This window comes from Arachis hypogaea, chromosome 18 (genome assembly GCF_003086295.3).
Source record: "Arachis hypogaea cultivar Tifrunner chromosome 18, arahy.Tifrunner.gnm2.J5K5, whole genome shotgun sequence".
Taxonomy (NCBI): domain Eukaryota; kingdom Viridiplantae; phylum Streptophyta; class Magnoliopsida; order Fabales; family Fabaceae; genus Arachis; species Arachis hypogaea.
The window spans coordinates 61806612-61818312 of NC_092053.1; the positions used below are offsets into that span (position 1 = coordinate 61806612).

Below are 11701 nucleotides of genomic sequence, written 5' to 3' on the forward strand. Positions count from 1 at the left end.
GTGATTGATATTGGTTTTCTGACTTTGATGGACTTATTGAAATTCTGATTTTGTGTGATTATGATGAATTGGTTGAGTTGTGGCTGTGAAAGGTGATTAAATTAGTGTTACATGTTAAATTGTAATATGATGAGTTAATTATTGAAAAAATTATCGTATTAATAATTGTTGAATGGAGTTGGATTTAAGTTTGGTTTGAAAAGTTATGAATCTGAGGGACCCGCATGGGTGGTGAAGTCCAATTTTTAAGAGGAGATTCTACCCAATTTTATGTAAAAGTAACCGAAAACATAGTTTTATTTCGAAAATCTGATTTATAAATTTATTTTGAAACATGATTTTATAGTGGAAAACATTTTATTTACATATTTACTCATTAAAAAATGGGTTTTGTATTGAAATTTTGTTTTATTAGTAATAAATTGAGAGTTAGAAAAGATTTTGACATTGGAACTAGTTGAATTTTTAGATTTATAAATGTTTTGGATATTGGACTTGGCCTATTGGTTTATCGGAAGTAATCTGTGAGAATTGGGAATAGGTTTTTAGTACTGAATTTGATTCGTTTGAATTATCAAAAATGTTTTATAAGAATTAGAAATGGTTTGGTTGGAACCCTGGAAGGGTGGCATAGTCCGAATTTTAGAGGAAATGCTGCCGAAATTTTTATAAAACTCCAAGACTTTGTTTAAGGCGTTATTTAAAAGCCAATCTTATTTATGAATATTGTTTGATTTTGAATTATTACGGAAAGAGTTATTTTTACTCCGATTTATTAAGAAAAGTATAATCTTTTAAATTCACTCTTTTGAGAAACGATTTTGTTTTAAGTTATGATATGAATTTGTTTGTTAAGAAAAAGAAAGAATGAGAAAAGAGAACATGGCACGTGTGATTATGAAATGTTTAAAAGGTCACGAGAGTACGACGAAAAGTAAATGGTTATGGTGCTGATGGAAAAATGTTAAGCTGTGGGCTTTATATGTGAATGATTGTGCAGGGACGCCCGTGTGTATGGAATGGTTTCCAGGAGAAAGGGGCACATGCTTCAACTGGAGAATCAGCGCCTGCAAGTACTTGCAAAGGTCATGTTCGGCATATTTCAGTTGAAGAATCAACGCCTGCAAGAAGTAAAAACTTGCAAAGATTATGCCGCTAGAATGCCTTATCTGACTTGCGAGTTGGATTGCGTCGAGTGCAGGTCAAAATCAACAAATGAACCTGCACTAGGGATAGACATGCATCATATTGGTTGTGCATTTATTTTGGTTGTGTTTGCTTGTTGTATTTTTCTGTGATTGTGTATGTGTTGTGTTTGTTTCTCTTTATGTGCTTTAGTTAGTATGTTTGTTGTGAGTTTCGGTGGCTACTGCTGACTGAGATTTTATTAAATGATTTAACTTACTGAGAACTAGTCAAAGTCTTTAAAGTGAGTTTTAAAGAGTTCTAAAGGTCATTTTTTTTAAAGTTGAAAAGCGATTATTTTTAACTTAATTCTTTACTCTTACAGCATTCTCTGTCCCTACTGAGAACCTGCGAGGATGAAGTTCTCACCCCCTACAGATTTCTTTTGTTCAGTGACAGGTTCAGGAATCCTCGGCATGAGGCTGCGACCGAACTACGAAGCTTAACATATACATGTATTCCTACTTTTTGTATTTGGTTTAGTCATAGATTTTATTTTCCCCTCGTCGTTAGTTGTTTTGATTTTTAGAGGAGCAGGATTTGTATTTGACAATCTTTGAATATGTCTATATATATAAAGCTATGTGAATATTTATACTTCTGTGGTTAAGTGATTTAAAATAAAGTTTCATTTCAATTTCTTGTTAAAAATTTTGGTTCGTACTCGCGAAGGCTCAATATTAAATAAAGATAATATAAAATATAAAGGTTTAGAGATAAGTGACGGCTGAGCTTTTAGTACGATCATGAGGTGCTAAAAGTTAGAGTGTTACATTATGGTATCAGAGCAGTTCGTCCCTGTTAGAGCCTTAGGAATGGACTGATTACGCTTCATTGCATACTCTTAGTGTCTGTCATGCAATAGGACTTATCCAAATGACAAGAGTTTGAGTTTTAGATGCATGACTGTCTATTGATTGATACTGTTAGTCGATCATTACATTGGTCATGGTATTAGGTCTGGCCAACTTAATACTGATGATTTGTATATACTGAAGCACTAACGGATTGTCATTGACGAAATAGAATTCATAGATAATGCAAATCATGGGGTTTGGGAATATTAGAAGTTAAGTTTTAGGGGTTACTTTGTTTCAACATATAATCCTTATTTGTGTCAACGTGGTTTAATGTCAACTCTTCCTTGATCTTCCTTGATTGTTTGCAGTGAAATTCTTTATTTCGAACTTCCTTCTTAAGATGTGTTTTGAATTACTTCTGACTATATCTTGTCATTCATAAGATATGATTTCTTTTACATTTGAACAACACTGAACGTGCCAAACCTTTCTATTTCTTTTCTTTGATGTTTTTGAAAGTGAAGTAGATGCAAATCTTTTTATTTTATATTAATTTTTGAGGACAAAAATTTTTATAAGTGGAATAGGATATAACACCTCAGATTTTAAAAAATTAAATAATTAACTATTTATGAGTTATTATATTATATTGAGATTTAGTTTTTAAAAAAATAATTTTCTTAACAAAAATAATGAAATAGAATTTTATAATTATTGAAGTTTAATTTAATTATTATTATTATTACTATTATAATTATATTACCATTATTATTATTACCATACTATTATTATTTCCTTATTTCCATTCATTTGGCGGTTTGCCAGTTTCATTAAGGAAACAAAAGGAAATATATATATATATTCCTTCCATAACACCTAACCTTTTTATTTTGAAAACTTTAATATTAATCCATTCTTTCTTTCCATCACCAAAGCGATTTAAGAAAGAAAGAAAGAGAACCCGAGAGAGAGAAAAGAACATGATTCTATGGATGCTATGAACTTCCGGCTTCGATTTCTTAAGATTCATAACTCCAATAAAAAAATATAATCCAGTAAAAATCTTCGTATCCTCCTCCTTTACATGTTGGCATTACTTTTATTCGGTAAAAGTTGACAGTGACGTAGCTCCCCTTCTCCTTGAATTCGGCCAATTGGAGTTCTACGAGGCACAGATGATTTTTGATGTTTATTTCTTCAGCAGCTCGGTCAAAAAATTTTTCTGGAGGTCTCGTTGGTTTGATTTCGTACGAAGGTAGGAGGTTTTATTTTGAAATTAACTGTTTTAAATTATGAATGCCACGGAAGTCTGGTAGATATTTGCAAATAATTTATGATTACTTGGAATGACTGAATGATGAGTTTGAATTGAGGCTGTGATTGATATTGGTTTTCTGATTTTGCTGGAATTGTTGAAATTCTGATTTTGTGTGATTATGATGAATTGGTTGAGTTGTGGCTGTGAAAGGTGATTAAATTAGTGTTACTTGTTAAATTGTAATATGATGAGTTAATTATTGAAGAAATTGTCGTATTGATAATTGTTGAATGGAGTTGGATTTTAGTTTGGTTTGGAAAGTTATGAATCTGAGGGAGCCCGCATGGGTGGTGAAGTCCAATTTTTAAGAGGAGATTCTGCCCAATTTTATGTAAAAGTAACCGAAAACGTGGTTTTATTTCGAAAATCTGATTTATAAATTTATTTTGAAACATGATTTTATAGTGAAAAACATTTTATTTACATATTTACTCATATTGAGAAACAGGTTTTGTATTGAAAATTTGTTTCAATAGTAATAAATTGAGAGTTAGAAAAGATTTTGACATTAGAACTAATTGAATTTTCAGATTTATAAATGTTTTGGATATTGGACTTGGCCTGCTGGTTTATTGGAAGTAATCTGTGAGAATTGAAAATAGATTTTTAGTACTGAATTTGATTAATTTGAATTGTCAAAAATGTTTTATGAGAATTAGAAATGGTTTCGTTGGAACCCTGGAAGGGTGGCATAGTCCGAATTTTAGAGAAAATACTGCCAAAATTTTTATAAAGCTCCATGACTTTGTTTAAGGCGTTATTTAAAAGCCAATCTGATTTATGAATATTGTTTGATTTTGAATTATTACGGAAAGAGTTATTTTTCAATCCGATTTATTAAGAAAAGTATAATATTTTAAATTCACTCTTTTGAGAAGAGATTTTGTTTTAAGTTATGATATGAATTCGGTTTGTTAAGAAAAAGAAAGAATGAGAAAAAAAATGGCACGTGTGATTATAAAATGTTTAAAATGTCACGAGAGGGCGACGAAAAGTAAATGGTTATGGTGCTGATGGGAAAATATTAAGCTGTGGGCTTTAAATGTGAATGATTGTGCGGGGACGCCCGTGTGTATGTAATGGCTTACAGGAGAAAGGGGCACATGCTTCAGCTGGAAAATCAGTGCCTGCAAGTACTTGCAGAGGTCATATTTAGCATACTTTAGCTGGAGAATTAGCGCCTGCAAGAAGTAAAAACTTGCAAAGGTTATGCCGTTGGAATGCCTTATCTGACTTGCGAGTCGGATTGCGTCGGGTGCGGGTCAAAACCGACAAATGAGCTCATTACCTGCGCTAGGGATAGACATGCATCATATTGGTTGCGCATTTGTTTTGGTTGTGTTTGCTTATTGTATTTTTCTGTGATTGTGTATGTATTGTGGTTGTTTCTCTTTATTTGCTTTAGTTAGTATATTTGTTGTGGGTTTTGGTGGCTACTGCTAACTGGAATTTTCTTAAATGATTTAACTTACTAAGAACCAGTCAAAGTCTTTAAAGTGAGTTTTAAAGAGTTCTAAAGGTAATTTTTTTAAAGTTGAAAAGCAATTTTTTGCAACTTAATTCTTTACTCTCACGGCATTCTCTGTCCCTACTGAGAACCTGCGAGGACGAAGTTCTCACCCCCCTACAGATTTCTTATGTTCAGTGACAGGTTTAGGAATCCTCGGCACGAGTCCGCGACCGAACTACGAAGCTTAACATATACATATATTCCTACTTTTTGTATTTGGTTTAGTCATAGATTTTATTTTCCCCTCCCCGTTAGTTGTTTTGATTTTTAGAGGGGCATGACTTGTATTTGACAATCTTTGAATATGTCTATATATATAAAGCTATGTGAATATTTATACTTCTGTGGTTAAGTGATTTAAAATAAAGTTTCATTTTGATTTCTTGTTTAAAATTTCGGTTCATACTCGCGAAAGCTCAATATTAAATAAAGATAATATAAAATATAAAGGTTTAGAGGTAAGTGACGTTTGAGCTTTTAGTACGATCATGAGATGCTAAAAGTTAGGGTGTTACAGATGTAACATTTCTGCACCTCCCTCTCCCTCTTTTCAACGTAACAGATTTACGTAAACATTTTCTTCAACATAAACATTCTTCTTCTTCTTCTCTTTTTCAATGTTAATGATTTGCATTGTAATTTTTGGATCTGCAATCTCTGCTGCTCCTCATTCTTCTTCTTTTTTCTTTTTTCTGCTCGTTGTTCTTCTCTGCTACTCATCCTTCTTCTTCCTATTCTTCTTTGTTTTCTTCTTCTATTTTGTGGATTTATCTTCTTCGTTTTCAGATTTTCAATATTCTATCAAAACAATGAATAATTCAACTTTCAATCAGTTGGATGAGAGTGTTTTGGATTATTCTTCTGAAACAAATCTAGTGGACAAGGTTTTGATTTTTTTTAATCGAATTGAATAAAATGCAATTATTAAATTGAATTGAATTGAATTGAATGTACGCATGTGTTCTGAATTAAATTGAATTGATAATCTCTCAATTGTAGACACAGGTGTTTTGAATTTATATAATGGATAATGTTTCGTTCATTTAGTAGTACTATACAATTGTTTCACCATAATGTCTTCGGTTCATTCTGTAGAAAGTTGTTTAAATTTGATTTTATATAATGAATTATATTTCGTTCATTCAGTACTATACAATTGTTTCACTTTCACCATAATAACATGTTTGGTTCATTATGTAGAATGTTGTTTGAATTTGATTTTATATAATGGATAATGTTCCGTTCATTTAGTACTATACAATTGTTTCACCATAATGATGTGTTTGATTCATTATGTAGAAAACTGTTTGAATTTGATTTTATATTATGGATAATGTTCCATTCATTTAATACTATACAATTGTTTCACCATAATGATGTGTTCAGTTCATTATGCAAAAAACTATTTGAATTTGAATTTATATAATGGATAATGTTCCATTCATTTAGTACTATACAATTGTTTCATCATAATAACATGTTCGGTTCATTCTGCAGACCAGGTGTGTTGTGGATGAACAATTTGTTCCAAAAGTTGGGATGATTTTCAAGACATTAGAAGAAGTTGGATAGTTCTACAAAAATTATTCCAAACTTGCTGGTGTTTCTACGAAAATAAGGAACACGACTCGGAAGGGAGACGAGATTAAGAATCAACTAATCGTATGTAGCAGAGAGGGGAGGTGAAAATTCAAGATATCTCCAACTCTAAATAGTCACTTTTTTGTGTTAATCTTTATTGAAGAGTCACTTTTTTCGTGTTTAATATTAGCTTTTTTAAATTTTTTATTAAATAGTCACTTTTTTGTTTATTGAATAATCAATTTATTCTATTATGTCAAAGAGTTCAGGTGTTTCTAAAACTGAATACTAATAGCAACAGTTTTTAAAAATTTAACTATCTACTATATTGATATATGTACTTTTTCGGTTCATCCAGTGTGTTAATTTCGGTTCATTTGTGTTTTTGGGGCTCTTAATGTTTAATAAATACCCTGATTCCATTCACTGTGAACCTGGAACAAAACAGCAGCCAGACAGTTCTAACAGATATATACATTAATATCTTAGACTGACAGAACAAGGACTAATCCATCTTGAATCAGATATTTACATTAACATTAGATTTTCAATATTTATATTAATATTCACATATATACATTGAAAGAAGCAGTGTTTGCTTTTTTTTAAACAAGTTAAACAAAATAGTCTTAATTATAACCAGTCAAACAAAGTATATCCTATTTACTATCTATATCCTCATATGTGAATTTACAATCAGGGCTGAAGAAAGCAACAGATGGCTTTGGGAGTCTTATTGCTTCAGATGTCCGAATCACTTGGTCTCTGATTTTGGTGATAAATATATTTAATGTGTACATATGCTTATGTTATAGCGCGGCTTCTCCTTCTTTGTCACCATTATCTTCTTCATTTTTGCTGTAAGGACAAAAAAATTTGGCCAATACTTCACTCAATATACCGACAAGCATAATCATGCATATTTTAATCAAGTGAATCAACATGGCCAACCCAACTGAACCGAACACCATTCATGTGCTGAATAAAACGTGATAAATATTCAATCATCAAGTAAATTATTTCTGCATGCAAAAGGACTCAACTAAACACACTAATAATCAAATGAATTAAAATAACTAACTCCACTTAACTGAATTTCATTGATGTTCTAAATAAAACTTGATAAACATTCAACCAGCAAGAAAAATATTTCTGCATGCAAAAGAACTCAACGGAACGCACTAACAATCAGGTAAATCAAATGACAAACACCAGTGAACTGAACACCAACCATATGCTGAATAAAACGTGATAAAAATTCAATTATCAAGTAAATCATTTCTACATGCAAAAGGACTCAACAAAAAATACTAACAATCAAATGAATGAAAATGAGCAACTCCACTGAATAGAAAGAAAATAAGAACACATTTTCATTCTTATGCCCTAGTTATGTAAGACTCCAAATTTTTAGAAATTAAATAAAAAATTAATTATGATTTAATTTATTTATTCAAGATATTAATTTCAGAAAATTTTATATTAATTGGATATTTTCTTATTATTGATTTGAAAGTTTGAGTAATTGAAAAATAATGAGGGTTTTAGATATATGGTTTAATTTTAATAATTAGATTTTGAACTCTATTTTATGATTTTAAAAGAAATTAATTTGATTAACTCTAATTATTGAATTGGAGTGTTTATTTGAAAATAAATTAAGTTGATAATTAAATAAGTATTTTTATAAATATTAGTATTATATTAAAATTAGTTTTCAATTACTCTATTACCCTAATTTATTAAAATGACTAAACTACCTAAAATTCTCAATTTCATACACAAAATCCTAAAACCCCAAATTGGAACGTACAAACCCTAACCCTAATTTCAAAATCAGCCACATATCTCCACACCTATTTGTTCTACCGCGAGCCACGCTCACTTTCTCTTCACTCCCCCACTGCCAACCCCTCTCCCCCATATACACACAATACACAGTTCAACAAACTAAAAAGGAAGGAAAAGAAAAGAAAATGGGAAAGGGAGAAAGAGAGATATGTGAGAGAGCAGAGGAAGATCGAAAACAAGGAAGAGTAGGGGCTTTGCCTCCACCATCACGCACCACCACCGCCGTCATGATGCCGAGCCACCACGCAAGGAGAGAAAGAGGCGTTGCCACTGCTATTGCCGTCAAGCAGAACCGTTTCCAGTGAGGAGAGAGTGTCGCGAAGAGAGAGGGAGCGCTCGTGAGGAGTCGCTGCTGTGCCATGCGAAGTCGTCGCTGCTGTTTGTTGAAGTCTCCGCTATGACGCGTCTGAGAGGAGAGAAGTCGTGCGTTGAAAGCCGTTGCGTCTTGCCGCCAAGGGTTCCATCGCAGCCAACCCGTCGCAGTTGGTGTCGCCATCGTCCCTATTGGATTCCACCGTGGAGAAGAGAACGACGCAAGGGAGAGAGGGAGACAGAGTCGTGCGAGCCAGAGGAGGCATTATCCTCGCCATTACTGCCTCGGTCACCGGTGAGTCGTGCACCGCCATCAGAGTTGAAGACAGCATCAGCCTTCTTGTTCTGGTTTCAATTCTCCTATTCTTGAAACTGTAATGCTTCAAACCTTGCTCTGTTTTCATCTTGTTCCTCTGTTTTCCTTCTAGCTTAATGATAGAATTATGGATTGCTGTTTTAGTCGTTGTTGGTTTACTGTTTGAAAAAGGCATAATTGATGCTGAGGTCGTTGTTGTTCTTGCTGATATCACCGTCGCTGTTGCGAGTTAAAAATAAAAAAGGTTCGTCGCATTTGGTTTCCTCGGATTGCGACATCGAGGTAGGGAATTTTATTTTTAAATTAACTGTTTTAGTTCATGAATACCATGGAAGTCTAGTGGGTTGATAAACCACTATTTTATGGTTTATAATGTGTTTAATTGTGTGGTTTTATCATGATCTTTACCCACTTATTCATATGATTAGCATGCATTTATATTTCCTTCCTAAAATTATTACATGATTGAAAACTTGCTTCCTAGAGACTTTTAATTATGTATTTTAATTCTCCTTTATTCAATTCGATGTCGTAATCTGTGTGTTAAGTGTTTCAGGCTTTATAGGGCATGAATGAGTTGGAGATTGGAAAGGAAGCTTGCAAAAATGGAAGGAACACAAGAAATTGAAGAGATGACCAGCGAGAAGTGACGCGGCCGCATGGCTCACGCGACCGCGCGGATTGGAATAGCACAAGTGACGTGGAGGCGTGGACGACGCGCCCGCGTGGCAAAGCAAAACACCGAATGACGCGTCTGCATGAATGACGCGATCGCGTGACGTGCGCGATCTGCATAATCTGCAGAATCGCTGGGGGAGATTTTAGGCCCTGTTTTGACCCAGTTTTCGGCCCGAAAAAGCAGACTAGAGCCAGAGGAAATGCAGAAACCAAAAACAACATTCATTCTACACAGTTTTAGTTTTTTAGATCTAGTTTTACTCCTCCTCTTGGTTTTCTCTCTACACATTCATAGTTCATAGGATTTTTTATTTCTATTGCTCTTTGCATTGGGATATTGAGAAGAGTTATTACCTCATCAAGACTTCGTCATTCTAGTTCGTTTTCTTTACTTGGCTTTACTCTTCCATGTCCTTTAATTTACTCAATTTTACTATTGGATTATTTTAGAATTTATTAATACAAGAGTTACTTTTATTTTTAATTGATTCCTTTCAGTTTTATTTATCATGTCTTTCTTTAATTCCCTTTCCTATGTTATGAGTTCTACATTCACAATGAGCGAGTAGTTCCCTAACTTGATGGGGAGTTGATTGAAAGGAACCCTTGAGTTGGAATGCTCAAAAGAGAAATTATAATTGAGTTTATTGTTGGATTGCTCTCTAGTCACTAACGCCAGTCCTTCCAAGTAAGCGGATTGGGACTTATGAATAGAAACAGCATTCCAACTTGTTTGACTTTCTCTTACCTAGTAAGGGATAACTAAACAGAATAACCTTCAATTATCAATTAATCTTGAGAGTACTGCAACAAGAATAGGGCTTCCAACTAATCTACTCCCAGTCAAGGCTTTTATTTAAATTACTTAATTTCTCTAAGTTAATTTCCTGTTTATTCAACTCAAACTCTTTTTGAAAATATCTGATTAATAAGATAGCACACCTTTCTGCAACTCGTTGGGAGACGACCTGGAATTCATACTCCCAGTATTTAAATTTTAATTTTTGTGACAACCCTTCTAAATTGATAATCGGATTTCTGGTTGGTTGAGAACTATACTTGCAACGCATATCTTATAACAATTCTTAACTCGCCAATTTCCGTCATGTCAATTTTTGGCGCCGTTGCCGGGGAGTTGCAATAGAGTGCTAAAGTTATTGGTTAGATTTTATTTATTTGCATTTTATTTTATTTCACTACTATGAGCTGCTTGTTTCTTTCGTTAGATGACGCGTTCACTTCCTGATCCAAACTTGCCAGTATTCGATCCTGAGATTGAAAGAACTTTTTCACGAATAAGGCAAGCTCGGCGTCGGTTAGTCCTCTCTGAGGGCAGATCTGAAACCTCACTTGAGAAAGAAATCAGCCCCCGTTCTACTGATTTGGTTGATTTACGTGCAGGTAACATGGTAGCAGCTAGGAGAGTTACTATCCAGAAGACTGGAGCCCCTGATTTACAATGCAACCATTTCAAGCGCATCACCCAGCGGTGGCTACAGACTTTGAAATAAAGACCGCACTGCTCAATTTGATGCCCAAGTTTCATGGCTTGCCTGCTCAAGAGCCTATCAAGCACCTGAGAGATTTCCAAGCAGCCTGTTCTACTGTCAGGCGTGATGGTGCATATGAAACTTTAATTTTGCTGAAAGCTTTCCCGTTTTCTCTTGAGGGGAAGGCAAGAGAGTGGTACTACACTCAACCAGCAGCAACTGTATCCAACTGGGATACACTGAGAAGAGAATTCTTGGAAAAAAAATTTCCAGCTGAAGTTACTGATAAACTGAGGAAAGACATTTCCATGATTGTTCAGGATGAATCTGAGACTCTCTATGAATACTGGGAGCGCTTTAATAATCTTCTGGAAGCATGCCCCCACCATCTGATTGACAAGATATTGTTACTCGGTTACGTCACACAGGGCATGAGTCCCCAAGATAAGACCACATTGGAAAGTGCTAGCAATGGATCTATGGAAAAGTACAAGACCGCTGATGAGGCATGGCAATTGATCAGCGACTTAGCTGAATCTACTCAGAATCACAGGCAGAAACAAGGCCGTTCAAAAGCCGTTGCAGAAGTATCCTCTAGCAGAGAGACTGCTGCTCTAACTCAGAGTATCTGTGAAATGACCAACTTGCTGAAGCAGATGC

The 11701-nt window shown here is 34.1% G+C and overlaps 1 non-coding gene across 1 annotated transcript; it reads right to left on the reverse strand.

Annotated features, from left to right (window-relative positions):
* Positions 1-11328: 11328 nt before the first annotated feature.
* On the reverse strand, positions 11329-11436 carry LOC112773380 (small nucleolar RNA R71). Its single transcript, XR_003187933.1, has one exon. It is a non-coding gene; the product is annotated as a small nucleolar RNA R71 (small nucleolar RNA).
* Positions 11437-11701: the final 265 nt, after the last annotated feature.